Below are 15,342 nucleotides of genomic sequence, written 5' to 3'. Positions count from 1 at the left end.
TCTATGTATACTTTTAAATATAAATAATACGCAAATATGGTCCAAACAAAAGTTTTAGTACGTTTTTCAAGGTTTACAAATATATTATTGGTTAGTCATCTAGGTGACCGGGTGAAGAGCTGAGCGTCGGCAAAGTGAGCGCGTGCGCGCTAGTTGAACACCTCTGCGCTGCGTCATTGCATCTAGCCCAGCCAATAAACGCACCAACTGCCTTTTTTCGTCGCTAAATAGTGGAAAGCTGAGTTTGTTATATGTGATAGAACCACTTAAGACGTGTATTTTGCAAAAAGTTCCTGAATCTCCCCCCCCCCCCACCCCCTCCAACCCCCTCCAAACCTGGAAATATCAGTTGTTAACTTTACTGGATATAATTCAAATTCTACGCATGCCATGTAGTGAAATTTGGTTTAGTATTATTTATAATTAGTTTATCTACAACTGTTGTACTAAAGATTTTCATATAAAAGTAAATCCAAAGAGATATAACGTTAAAAAATTTTTTTATATAATGTTTATGTTTATTAGTTCACAATTTTGTTTTACCCTCTATATATTTTTTCCAAATAAAATACGCAAAATGTTACAAACAAAAATTTTAGTATGTTTCTTAAGGTTTATAAATATATATTTGATTAGTCATCAGCATCCGCGCAGCCCCGTCCGTCGATACATAGCCTAATAAGGACCGACACCACTAAGTTCTCAACTGTTTTATATAAATCCTAAGACTTCCTAATTCGTAGCCTACATTACTACCAAAACAATCTGTTTCCAAGCTAAACCGTGAATAAATGAATCACCTCACGGTCAGTAAAAATTGTTCGTCGACTTACTAATCCTTGATACAAACTGCGTCCTATCGTTAAAATGTCCCTCTCTTCACGCTTCCCGCTAGCAAATAAAATATGGCTGCTCGCTCTGCCATGAGTTGTAAGCCTGTGTTAAAATAATATCACGAACAACGTAGAAAACTGTCGGTAGTATTTATAAGCCATTTTTAATCATGGTAAGGAACACAAATTAAAACCAGTCAATGTTAAAACTAACTTTTGTATTAAGTCTATATAGAGGAGATTTTAAAACACTTAATAAGCGCCTTCTTCTTTATTAGCGATGTTAAACGTTTGCATAATGTCTACCAAAAACCAATAAAGAACTATTATACTGACTAATTTTTTAGATAACATGAAAACAATAAAATATTAGAGAACAGAACCTCTCCAAGATTCACAGTATAGAGTCTCTAAAAATGATTGATCTGGACCACGTATTAGTGCCGTAAAGCAGATTCGTAACACATTGCTGCCAATTTTTACGAAAAAAACCTCAAATCGATTGACACATCTACACAATATGTTAAGAAATTAGAATAATCTGCCTATATGTATCCCGTAAATAGTCTTGCCTGGGGACACAAATAGCTTTTAACTTACTTATTTATAAATTTTGGATATATGCCTTATTACATTAATTAATTGGAAAGTAAATAAAAGAAAATACGTCTAATAGTATAACATTTAAAACATAAATTTACATGTTACTGTCAATACTGTAAATATACATAAAAGATGGTAAGTGGTCGTCGATATCGATTCGACACTCCAATCATCCTCAGACCCATAGGCGAATTGGATCATCTCATCATTGGGTTCAGTATGTTTCTTACCCAGCTTTATGTAATGTAATATATGTATCCATGTTTATAATTGTCAATAGGTGTAGCCATTGACAGAAATAATTAAATAAATTATTATTTTAAATGATAAACTAGTTAAAACCAACAATAAATTTAAGAAATGTACAAATGATTAGGTTTCATCTAATTAGTATTTTTTTCAGTTTACTATTTAGATCTTTACTGACCGCGAGGCGCAGTTAGTATAAATCTTGCGGGGAACAAATCGAGTCCCATTGGTGGTAGATAATGGAAAGCACATTGTAACGTAAGGAAGAGCAAAGAGTATGGTGCACGTGCTTTATATTGCTTTTTAAAGTGTTTACTAGGCCTAGTGTTCTATACCTCAATCTATTAAACTTTCGTTGGTAAAAGATGAAGAAATCAAGTATTAAAAGTATTGCAAGTATAACAAGTAAGTAGGTAGAGATTAATTTACCTGAACCAAAACTGGTTATTAAAAAATTATTGGGTTCTATCTAAATAATAATTGTTTTTACTGTTAACGGTTAAGCTTGGATACAGATTGTTTTGGTAGTAAACTAAAAAGTACAAGGCCATAGCATTTGTATAAAACCTTTGAGAACTTAGCGATGTCGGTGCCTATACGCGACGCATCGACGGGCGGTGCTGCGCTGCGCGGAAGCCTGCACCCGGTGTCTTTGCCGACAATGCCGACGCCCCACACTACATCAGTTTTTTCAGATGACTAATCAAATATATATTTATAAACCTTAGGAAACATACTAAAGCTTTTGTTTGAAACATTTTGCGTATTTTATTTGGGAAAAAATATATAGAGGGTAAAACGAAATTGTGTACTCTTAAACATAAACATTGTAAAAAAAGTTTAAATGTTGTATCTCTGTGGATATAGTTTTATAAGAAAATCTTTAGTACAACAGTTGTAGATAAACTAATTATAAAAAATACAAACCAAATTTCACTACGATGGCATGCGTAGAATTTGAATTATATCCAGTAAAGTTAACAACTGATATTTCCAGGTTTGGAGGGCGTTGGAGGGGTGGGGGGGGGAGATAATTTAATGAGCGAGCAGCCATATTTTATTTGCTAGCGGGAAGCGTGAAGAAAGGGACATTTTAACGATAGGACGCAGTTTGTATCAAGGATTAGTAAGTCGACGAACAATTTTTACTGACCGTGAGGTGATTCATTTATTCACGGTTTAGCTTGGAAACAGATTGTTTTGGTAGTAATGTAGGCTACGAATTAGGAAGTCTTAGGATTTATATAAAACAGTTGAGAACTTAGTGGTGCCGGTCCTTATTAGGCTATGTATCGACGGACGGGGCTGCGCGGATGCTGATGACTAATCTAATATATATTTATAAACCTTAAGAAACATACTAAAATTTTTGTTTGTAACATTTTGCGTATTTTATTTGGAAAAAATATATAGAGGGTAAAACAAAATTGTGAACTAATAAACATAAACATTATATAAAAAAAATTTTAAACGTTATATCTCTTTGGATTTACTTTTATATGAAAATCTTTAGTACAACAGTTGTAGATAAACTAATTATAAATAATACTAAACCAAATTTCACTACATGGCATGCGTAGAATTTGAATTATATCCAGTAAAGTTAACAACTGATATTTCCAGGTTTGGAGGGGGTTGGAGGGGGTGGGGGGGGAGATTCAGGAACTTTTTGCAAAATACACGTCTTAAGTGGTTCTATCACATATAACAAACTCAGCTTTCCACTATTTAGCGACGAAAAAAGGCAGTTGGTGCGTTTATTGGCTGGGCTAGATGCAATGACGCAGCGCAGAGGTGTTCAACTAGCGCGCACGCGCTCACTTTGCCGACGCCCAGCTCTTCACCCGGTCACCTAGATGACTAACCAATAATATATTTGTAAACCTTGAAAAACGTACTAAAACTTTTGTTTGAACCATATTTGCGTATTATTTATATTTAAAAGTATACATAGAGAAAAACAAGATTTTGCACTCTGAAACAAAGCTTTTAACGGAGTTTAAATTTTATATCTCCCTAAGTATTGGTTTTAGAAAAATGTTATAAATACAAAAGTTGTAGGAAAACTAATCAGAAATAAAACGAAACAAATTGCAGCTCGATAGCTTACATAACATTCGAATTATGATCAATTAAGTAAATAACTGCAATTTCTATGTTTGGAGGGGGGTGGGGGGAAAGCTCAAGGGGTAGAAGTGGGGACTTTTGGGAAAATACACCTCTCATGTGGTTCTATCACATATAAAATATCCAGCTTTCCACCATTTAGTTGCGAAAAAGGCTGTTTTATTGCATTCATTGACTGGGCTAAAGTAAACAATATTTCTTAATATCTTTGTTTACTTACCTTAAATACAACATTGTAACAACATTCAACATTGTATTGACATATTGTACAACATTGTTTGTTGTTTACCTTTACATAAAACAGTTGACAAATAGTTTGGACTTTTTACCATGTAAACCTAAAGTTGCCTGAATCCCCAAATTCCTTTTTTACCAAAACCAGATTATTTAAAGTGTCTGTATAAAATATATAATACAATCAATCATTTATTTATTCATTCATTCATGAAAAATTTATCGGCAAATTGTTTAAATGTGTGAATCAGAAAACAGATTTTAAAAATACTTTTAGTTTTCTAGCAAAAGCAACTTTAGTACATATTCGTACATTTTCATCCTGCCTACTAATATAAAGATGAACTTTAAAAGCCTATATGTAAAAAAAATACATCAAATGAATACATAACGATGTACGTCTTTTAGGAAATAAACGAATGATACATGTGAAGTATTAATAAATTAGAAATACAATAGATTGCAGTAAAGAGCTAACAAGTACTTAAGGAGGACTGTAGTTAAAAGCTATCTTTACATCCCGTGGGTTTTATTACATTGATGTTTTGGAATGTTTTCAATATAAGTGTAAATCAGTTTTTAATTAAATAAATCTATAATATGTAAAATATTTTTTTTATGGATACAAGAGGTTCTGCCCGCGAATTCACGGGTGTAGGGAAGCCACCATTAAATTAATTTAATCAACTTAGACTTTATATTTCATTTAAAGGGCCCAAGTTCAAGAAATTGTCATTTGAAAGGATATTAAAAGCAGTGGAACCTTCACACCTTACGTCTTAAGGTGGCCAAGGTGAGTACAAAAGGTTGTACCTGAACTCGCCGCTATCTTTCACGACGTATACTTTAATACTTTTCAAATTTTTTAAATACGTTTCAATGAAATGTTGACCTGTTAAAGATCGGTGACAACCTCTTGGAACAAACAACATACATGGTTTGTTAATCTCATATTCATCGTGTTTCGAATACCTTTAATCACTCACTTGTATCAAACAGCTGGAAATAGCTTTACTGTCCATTCACCGCACCTTTGTTTTTTTAGTGTGGCCTTGACCTTTTTTAAGAACATAAAAGTAAATATTAAAATAAGTAAACAAAAATGTAAACAAACAAACTATATTGTCAATTGCATTGGCCAGCTATTGTTCATTAAATTAATCTAATAACGTTAACTTCCATAACATGCCAGGCGTAGCCCTTTGGAAATCATCCTGTGGGGCAGAGACCTTATAAATACTTTCCGGCAAATCTACACACTCTAGACTTAATTTTGATATGCCGTATGCCTATATTATTATTTGGTAAATGACCTTAACCGTTTACAACAAATTTCATTGTATCACTTTAATAATATAATAGACTAGCTGTACCCGCGGGCTTTACCCCGTTTAACTTCATTAGTATTCGCATGGCTCAATCACGTCCAGGTTGAAGTTCGTTCGCTACGCTCACTCACCTTTAGGTTGGAGCTCGTTCGCTGCGCTCACTTGCCTTCAGGTTAGCTCGTTCGCTACGCTAACTCGCCTCCAGGTTACAGATTAGCTGTTGTCATAAATTAAAAATACCCCCGCCGCAGCAAACCTGCAGGCTAAGCGAATTTCCATTTGATTTACACTGAAATGTCTACTTAAAAATATAACATTTATTCCCGATTTAAATAGAATTAGTTTAACAAGTACCTAGGTTTGCTGCATCAGGGAGGTAAAACTGTTTTTTTTTGTTAATAGTTAGTAAGAAATAAAAACATTTTTCAAATTTGATCAAAATATGTTCATAAACAAGCAAACTACAACAGTTTACTTATTCTCCATAAGAATAACATGGGAATTTTAAATTTACAATTTTTTGGAATTTTCTCCGTAACCATTAGGCGCATAATAACGCTTCAATATACTAAATTATTTGTTTTTTTAAGCTCTACAAAATGGTTTGGAAAGAAATTGCTAAATTTTATGTTTTTTGGGTCAAAAATGCGAAAAACCTATTTTTACCCCATAAAACCCCCCGTAAACCCCCGTTCCCATGGTCCGATCATGCTGGATCGCGAACTCGTTCGAATAAACGTAGGTTTACACGTTTGTACCGAATTTCATCAAAATCGGATCATTTTTGCTCGAGTTATCGTGCTAACGGACACACACACACACACACACACACAAACACACACATATATATATATATATATATATATATATATATATATATATGAATTTGAACGGATGGTGTTTTTGGTCTCTAGGGACCTCGAAACGAAAAAAAATCGGTCCCGCGTCCAGGTCTTACCATGAGTACTACGGTAATAGCTTATTCCCTATATGGGAAATTCGCTAAAAAATAATAGTGCTGCACCCTGTTGGTAATCGTTGTAACTTTAATGCTATTGAACATCATAGAACAGAACCAACTTGTTTAATTGAAACACCTGTTAAGATTCATTAATTTCTTTTAAATATGAAAAATCATAAGGTTAACATGGGAAACTCCAGAGACACTGGGGCGGAGCCCGAAAGCCCGATCAGAATAAAAACTACTTAGTTTTCCTATTTAATACCCAAAGAATCGGACCGAATTTCAGCCTCCTACGTAAATTGGAAGTGGGAGAATTAGTGATGAGTGAGTGAGTGAGTGCGTGCGTGAGTCAAAGAGGGCTTTGCCTTTTATATATTTAGATAATAGATATGCTAACTATTTAAACAAATATTTAATTTTAAATTATTGAAAACAGCTGATAAAGTTGAGTAATGAGTAGCATGTTCGCTTAAGACATTAATTAGTACTAAAACTACGTTTTAACGCATATTTGGTAGACAATTTCTAACAAAAAAATATCAACTCCTATTATTATTAATAATATCTAAAATAACAGTTTTATATGTCAAGGGACATTATAATATTCATAGCGTGGTACTAGGTACCAACCATCACGTTTAATGGCAGCACCCCTTAAAACGATGCTCCGTCCTGATGTGAGAATGGAATATTCCTGCAACCATTAGAGTGGACCGTTTGACTACATTAGCTAATAAACATAACAAACGTATAATATTGAACGTATCTTCAGAGATTAATAATCCCTTAAAGTACAATATTTACCTAAATTATATACCTTCTTAGCGTGCATGGCGTTAATAGCATAAATAAGAATGTAATAAACGAAAATTGGCGTTGTTCAATTTGTTTTAGTCTACAGTATTTATTCATTAAATTATTTCAATTTGTTTACATGTTTATTATTTGATGCCTAAATAACAATCCTTGAGTTTCTATTGATTAGGAAGACTTAACGATATTAGTTTTGGAACAATCATTAGGCCTACTTGAATTCTTTCTACACTCATAACATAAACATTGAGGAGTAGTCTAAGGTCTGATTCTTGATTGTCTCTTTTATTTTTGTCTTTTAAAAATTTATTTTAACCCATAGAAATCCTACTTTAGTGATTAACATTCAGAACTTAATTTGAACATACAGTATAATGTATAGCATATGATCTGTAATTTAATTTACTCAAGATACATAATAACATTATATTCAACTATTAGCAACCCTGGTTGCTAACAATACTTAAAAATAAAATCTGTTATCTTTAGTTTCCGGTTACGGTACGTTCCAGGGGTCCCGCAGCAGCCGAGATAAACTTAATTCCATTTTACGATTGTTCGTTGTTTTTATTTTACGATTTCTTGCTATTTAATCGTTGCTTGCGATGGATTAAAGTAATTCTGAAATAATAATAAAACACAGTAACGTAATGATGGACTAAACCTCAACGAGAAAATTTTTTATTTTATATTTTTGTTATTAAAAAAATCATTGGCCTTGGTAGAAATATATATATAAAGTGTATCAGTTTTGTTTTTAAATAAAAATACTTAAACTTCCTACATAGTAATAATCCTCTGTATTATGAAATTAGTGCAAGTATGCACATAGCTCGGGTCAGTATGATAATTCTAAACTAATATACAAATTAAAAAATATACCTCAATTTCCTTTCGGGAGAAAATTGAATCGACCTTTAGTGGGAAATTCGTCAGTAAAATAATTGTATCATACCTACAAACTGTATTGGTGGTAGTTTTTTTTAACATGTCCACGAATGAAAGCCTACACGATGATGTTCACGAATATCTAATGTATACAGGTCAAAAGCTACTGCTGGTTTCCGAATTTTTTGTATAAACTGTTAAACCGATTCCGTTTGTGGGCATCTGCCTGTTAATTTACTAGGAGTACGCTTATTCTGCGCGTAACGGGATGAGTGAACTCAGAATAGTTATTTTAATGTGCATTAGTACAACAATTTTTATATTTTTGTATATGTTTCTTTCATAATATACACACACATAGATAATTATTTTGAAACAAAGAATAATATAATATCGTAACCGTTTATTAATTGTTGTCAATGGTTATATCAATTTGTCAAAGAATAAAGAACTTGGAATAATAATTTTTCACAAAAATTCAGGATTTCGTAAAATGATTATGTTACAAACTATTTTATTAACACAATTTTACTCTTACAATTTTACCCTTATGTACAGTAAGAGCATAAATAGGCCTACTAAGATTTCAAGTGTGTGTAATATTATTCCTCTTATTTCAAATAAAACTTAAGTCATTATTTTCAAATCTGGAGTCATTTGTTTTAATTACTTTACATTGTAGCGATATTGCTTGAAAATTATGGGAATTGTTCTTTACTTTGAAAGTGGCAATGTGTTCAGAAATTTCATAAAATTTTAGCTATAACCTTTTGATTTTGTAACACATTACAGTACTTCAAATTGGAAATACCATTTTCCATACTTTTGAAAGCTACAAGTAATTTGAAATTGCCAATGAATTTGAAACTTTTAAACTGAAATAAAATGATTGTAGTGAAATTATGCAATTAATGTTTAATATTGGTTATTTAACCAAATTACAAAAATAATAATACAGCAATAAATAATAAAAATAAAAAATATATATATAAATAGTTTAAAATATACGTATATACAAACTCACTTAATTAAAACAAATTAAACTGTCATAGTGCACTCGACTCACAGGGCCAGCACATCCCCTAACAGCTGCGAGCCGGTACACTATAGCAATTTCCCTATCACTCTCCCCCCCTGAGATGATCCTTTGACACCGAAAACCATCACCACCGTCTTCGAAATATGTTGTAAGTGTTATATTGTGCAATTGAGCGATGGTCACAATGGTTTCGGTGCCACCCCACTCGTCCACAGAAAGATTTTCCAGGAAGCAATTCAACCTTTCCTCCCAAGGAACAATAACTCCATTTCGCACTGCTGGATATTTCGTCAAGTTGGCACTTATAGAGTCCTCCAGCTGTGCGCGCCAAAGGCCTGTAACATTAAACTTTTATTAATCCTAATAATTTTAAGTAATTTTATTTAATATCGATACAATAATGTTATACATAAGGTTTAATGTTGATTAGCCCTATATAAAATTTAATTTTATCAAATAAAATTTCTATATAATTGCATTTCGTTTTTTCGAAGTTTGTTGATTTTTTTATATAACAAGGTATATTGTAAAATTGGCAAAACTCAATTTTTACTCCATAAACTCCCGTTCCCATGGTCCGATGATGCAGATCGGCAAACCTATTCAAGTTTATCCCACCTTACACTTAAAACCAAATTTCATCAAGATCTGAAAAAATAGTTATCGTGTTCACGTACGCATATATATATTTAAATCTATATGTATATACATATATAAATTTATATATAATTCAAACGAATGGTGTTTTTGGCCTTTGGGGACATTAAAATAAAAGAGTAAATCGGTCCCGGACCCAGGTCTTATCATCCCACTTACGGTATTAGCTACTTCTGGCTTTCCTATAGGGAAATTTGCTAAAATCAAGCTGTGTATGTCATAATCTATTTATTGTTTGTAATATCTGTGTGTGCCCTATAATTGAATAAATTATAGAAAAACTCAAGTTTATTGTCGAGTGGCAACAGGATATTGATAAAGGTAAACACAGTAAACTGTCTCAATGACCTAATAGAAAATAAAGAAAAGTTCTAGGATCTTCCTTATTTTTTAAAACTTGGTATGATGTTTCATATAGTTGAGTTGAATTATACCATGAAATTCCCTTTTAGCGAATTTCTTTAAGTATGTGTGCCCGTTGGCACAATATCTCGAGGAAAATTAATATGATTTTGATAAAATTTTGTACAGGTTCTTGAACCAGCATGATCGGACCATGGTAATGGGGTTTTAAAGGGGTTGAATAAGGTAAAAGTGGGGGTTCTAATTTTTGACCTTCAAATTAAAAAAAATCCGATTTCTTTACAAACTATTCTGAATAGACTAAATAAATAAATTAATTAATAATTAATTAGTTATTTAAGTAAATAATTAGTAATAAACTAATTTAATGTGCTATATTGAAGTTTTATTTATGACTGTTGTTTATGGATAAAATTTAAAAAAAAATTCTTTAAAACTCTAAAGGTTATTCTGCTAAGAATAAGTAACACTGTTATGGTTTGCTTGTTTATAGAAAATTTTTGATCAAACTTGGTATATTTGTTTAATTTATACTATTAATAATAATATAATTATACTATTTAATTTAAGCTATTAATATTTTACTAACAATACACCTTTTTACCCTGCTTGTAGCAGTAAACCTAGGTAATTGTTAAACCTAATGTGTTTTAAATAGATTGAATTGAAAATTAAAACAGGCAAATAGAAATTCATGTATACTGCAGGTTTGCTAAAACAGGGGTGTTTTGAATTTTGTTAGCAGCTTGTTATTATTTTAGGGAATTTTTCTGTACGTTTTTTCATGAACATACAATGACAAAACTTGATTTGAATATTTATTTAAATTATCAATTCAATCAATTAAAGTTCGCTGACTATACAGGTTTGCTGCAAGGGATGTATTTATATAATATTTTGCATTTGTATTAGTGGTCGCATTTGAATTTGAATTGTGGCTAGGAATTCAACTAATTATTTTTTTTACCTAATTTAAATACATATTATAGTATATTTAGTTTGATTGTTATATTTATGTACCGGAATGCAAGTCCTGCTGACGAATATACTCCACAACCCTTTTTCGTAAATTTTTGACAAATTCCATATGATTGGGGTTAATGGGGGAAGAGAGTCCAAGCTGGTGAAGGACAGCTGAGAAGAGGCAATGACCGTCGCCGGGCATCACGACAACGGTCACAATTCCCTCGTGTACTCTGACTGTCTCTTCCCGCAGTGCAGAAGGTTGTGGTGGAGCAGGAGTCTTGGGTCGGTAAAGTGGGGATGGAGCAGGTACAGGTGGTGGTGGTGGAGCAGGTACAGGTGGTGGTGGTGGAGCAGGTACAGGTGGTGATGGTAGAGCAGGTGCAGGTAGTGGTTGTGGAGCAGGTACAGGTGGTGGGGATGGAGCAGGTGCAGGTGGTTGTGGACACCTCACAGGTATAAATGATGACAACCGAAAGGGCAAACCCTGAGCCATCTTCATGATGTTACCCTCTGCTTGCAGTTTGTCCTGATGGTAAAATATTGCAATATAATAAAACTTTATTACATTCTTATTATTTTTTAAAATATTTCGTGATCTTGGGGGTTTGAGATTGTCATTCCACAAAAAATGCATTTTGATAGGTAATGAAAGTATAATAAACTTGCTATATTTATATTTATTTTAAATAGGTACCTACTTGTTTTAATGATTATTTTAATTAAAAATGTTACTCTTTATTAAGTTTATAAAATTCGAAAATAGTTTATTTATATCTATAATATTATGACCACGATTTGATTTCTGTATTTTTGTTTAAATCGGATGTATGCTAAGTTTTATACATGTTTAAAACATACATACAATTTAACTTAGGCTGAAATTTTACACAAAGGTAGATTTGGAATTTGTTTGTAGACAAATAGGTATTCACTTCCATGAAATCTTTTCAGATGCTACATGAACGTACTTGCAATATCTAAGTTTTAGGGGAATATAAACATTCAAATATCTATATGTAGAAACTACAATTTGACATTTCGAAGAGAATAAAAATAATATTGATTTGAATGTAAATTCAATTTTCCCATAATTAAGGTCAACTGTCCTGTTCAAAAATTTGGTTGCTGCTAGCTTTTTATAAGATAAAAAATCAAGAATATATGAATCAACAGATATATAAGCCTATAATTTTAATTAATCAAATTCATCCATTACTATTTAATGAATTAAATATTTTCATCACAACTGCCCTGGCATTAAAAAACACAAAAAGGAACATAACCCAGTTAGGGAGAATATTTTATTCAATTAATTAACCAAATACGGATTAAACTTGTAATCTATATATGAGGGGAAATAAGTACAGTATAAAAAAGATTACAGTATCATTCTATTTTATTAATTGGAAATACATTAATTAATGTATATTGTATATTATGTATACTTATTTCATCACAAAAGTGCTAACCTTCAAAGAATTCTTATGATGCAAATCATCCAGTCGCTTTCTGATAAATGGTGGATTGATTGCCAATCCATCCAACGTCTTGCAGCGAGAGAGAGCAACGTAGGAGAGACCGATCGTGAACTCTGTACGCCCCAAGTCCACGACAACCTAATAATAATTTAAAAGTATTACATAAAAACCAAATAATTCATTTTAACTTTTCTGTTAGAAAGTTGAATCTCTAAGCATCTGTTATTTTAGACGTTTAAAATTTTAACGAACTATTTTCTTTATTACTATTGTGCTGACTGACAATATATATACAGTCATATACATATTAAAATGAACTAATAGTGTTTTTTGGCATATAGGGGCTTCAAAACGAATATGTATAACGGTTTCAATCTTAAAGGCTTACCACACAACCTATGGTAATAGATTCTTGTCCATAAGGGAAATTCAATAAAATGGGGGTTTTATAGACTTGTCGATTATATTTTGATTTAGCTCAGTTGAGGATGTATGATTTTAAATATTTTACGATAAATTTTACATATTTCATTTATATTATATAAGTCTAAAAGTTATTAGTTTCTTGTTTGGAAATTAAACAGATTCTTTGATAAACTTTACATGATTTTATATATGTAGATTGTTATTACTCGTAAACAACACATAGACCTATTTTTGCTATTGAAATACACTCTGGCAAACCTTATCCAGGCCCTAATGTTTGAAATTTAGATGATTGAAAAATAATAAAAGTAATTTATTTATATATTGAAATGGAAACTTAATATATGTTGGTATATTTTAACGGATTTATAAAGCAGGTACAGGAATTATGAATAGCAAATCAAACTGTAAATGTTTGAAATTATTTGGACGTGCACCATAAATTATAGTTCAGAGTAATATTATAGTAATTATAGTATATGGAATTGTCTAGGTATACGAACCTAGCAAATTAAATGCAAACGTAACTGTAGATTGATAAATACTATTGCCTTTAAATATAAACCCATTGAAGAATTGCCATAGTATTAACGTCATGTATATAGTAAAAATACATTATAGCTATTTATTTTTAGAATAATAATTTATATTTTGCCTAAAATCAAATGACAACTTACCCGGTCGTATGTTTGGCCTTGAGATTGGTGGACTGTGCTTGCCCAAGCCAGATCCAAAGGAATCTGCTCTCTTGTGCAAGTTGCATTTCCTTTCTTCCATGATCTTATTATCGGAGAGATCGGAAATGTATCTCGCTGCATCCTCGGTCCAGAATATTTGGCGAAATTCACCATGACAGCTATTGGTAGATCATTTGGGGTGGATTTTCCAGACTCGTATACAATTGCCACGACTTCGCCGATGGCACCGTTGACAAGCCCAGAAGCCACCCACAAGTTGGCCTTGAGCACAACTAAAGCTCCTTCCGCGAGGTAGATCACCTTCTGGAGACCTCCAGCGTCATCGCTAGTTCCCTGACTTGCCACCAAGTTGTTGTGTTTAGCAGGGATGCGAGCTACTGGGGAATGCAGGCCTAGTAGTCGGTTTAGGTTGAAAGCTTTAGCCGTCATTCTCAGGGAAAAGATGTGAATGGCATCGTTGAAGTTTCGTCGTTCTTCTTCCGTCAAGTTGATATAAAAGCGGTTACTGAAAACTGCATATGTTGCGACCGTGCAACAACCCCTGGCAACCTCGTCAAGGGCTTGCCTATAAAAATAATTATAAATTATGTAATGGTTTATTGTTGTTCTCAAAACTATGTTATTTTTTTAGTAAAGAGTCACAGTATATTTATATATGAAATGCTTATATGACATACACATTAAAAAATTTAGAATTTCCATAGTATACATGAAATTATATACTATTAATACATATCATCTATATATTAATAGGCAAGAAAATCTCTTTATATTTTTTTCTCAGCTCGTTTGCATCGCAGGGAACATCTACGCATATTGTTAGAAAGATATTTTACTGTAGATGTGCAGAATCTCTTTAATGATAAAGGCAAAAATAAGCACATAAAATTAATTTAAAATAAATGACATGGGCCTTATAGGTTGCCATGCTGGTGCCGAAATCTGCATCTACAAAAGACGAAGTGCGTTTGTATGTATATGACATATGGACTCCGAAACCCAGAGATTTTTAAGAGGTCCAGTGTCAGACTTTTGGAATGACAATGTTTACAAGTAAATATAATTTAAGCATATGATTACATTCACCAACTGTTTTGTAGGTTTGAATAATCACAAAATTCTGCATTAGTCATAATTTGAAATAGTGCCACACTGTTTCCACAGAATGCTTCACAGAAATCTGTTTACTAATATGTAAGTAGCTGTTTCAGTTTAACTAAAATGTTTCAAGTATTGTCCATAAAGTAGGGCTTTATATCCCGTTGCAAGGCATGGGGTCAGCCGCTAGTATGAAATACTTAATATTATTCAATTTAGCCATAATTCAATATTTACACTATGAAATGCCATAATAATAATTGTCAAAGTTTATTTTATCGAAATCATGGGCTTACCTAAAGGTGTTATCAGTCTGTCTCATTGATTGAGTCAAGACAACAGCATGTTGGAACTGAGACACAGCAAATGCTCCTTTTATTTCAAGTTCACTCTTCGCTGATGGGGAATAGAGTGGTTTGCTTGCAACTGGGGGTAGCTGTCTGATGTCTCCTATGAGGTAGATACGAATCCCTCCAAAAATCTAAAAATTAATAAATAATTATAAGCAAGGACAGCTAGTTTGGTTAGATTTATTTTATATCCATAAGCAATCTATATAGGTAATTAATATTGTACTA

The 15,342-nt window shown here is 32.3% G+C and overlaps 1 long non-coding RNA gene across 1 annotated transcript; it reads right to left on the bottom strand.

Moving 5' to 3' along the window:
* Window positions 1–9,098: 9,098 nt before the first annotated feature.
* LOC129005733 (uncharacterized) lies at window positions 9,099–13,675 on the bottom strand. Its single transcript, XR_008491861.1, has 3 exons — window positions 13,646–13,675; window positions 12,534–12,680; window positions 9,099–9,413 (listed from the first exon to the last, which is right to left on the bottom strand). It is a non-coding gene; the product is annotated as an uncharacterized LOC129005733 (long non-coding RNA).
* Window positions 13,676–15,342: the final 1,667 nt, after the last annotated feature.

The sequence above is a fragment of the Macrosteles quadrilineatus genome, unplaced genomic scaffold (genome assembly GCF_028750875.1).
Source record: "Macrosteles quadrilineatus isolate MER2022 unplaced genomic scaffold, UCM_ALF_1.0 Scaffold_32__1_contigs__length_1466915, whole genome shotgun sequence".
In the NCBI taxonomy this organism is placed as follows: domain Eukaryota; kingdom Metazoa; phylum Arthropoda; class Insecta; order Hemiptera; family Cicadellidae; genus Macrosteles; species Macrosteles quadrilineatus.
The sequence above is the reverse complement of the archived record's forward strand: the minus strand, read 5'-3'. Positions and strand labels throughout refer to the sequence as shown.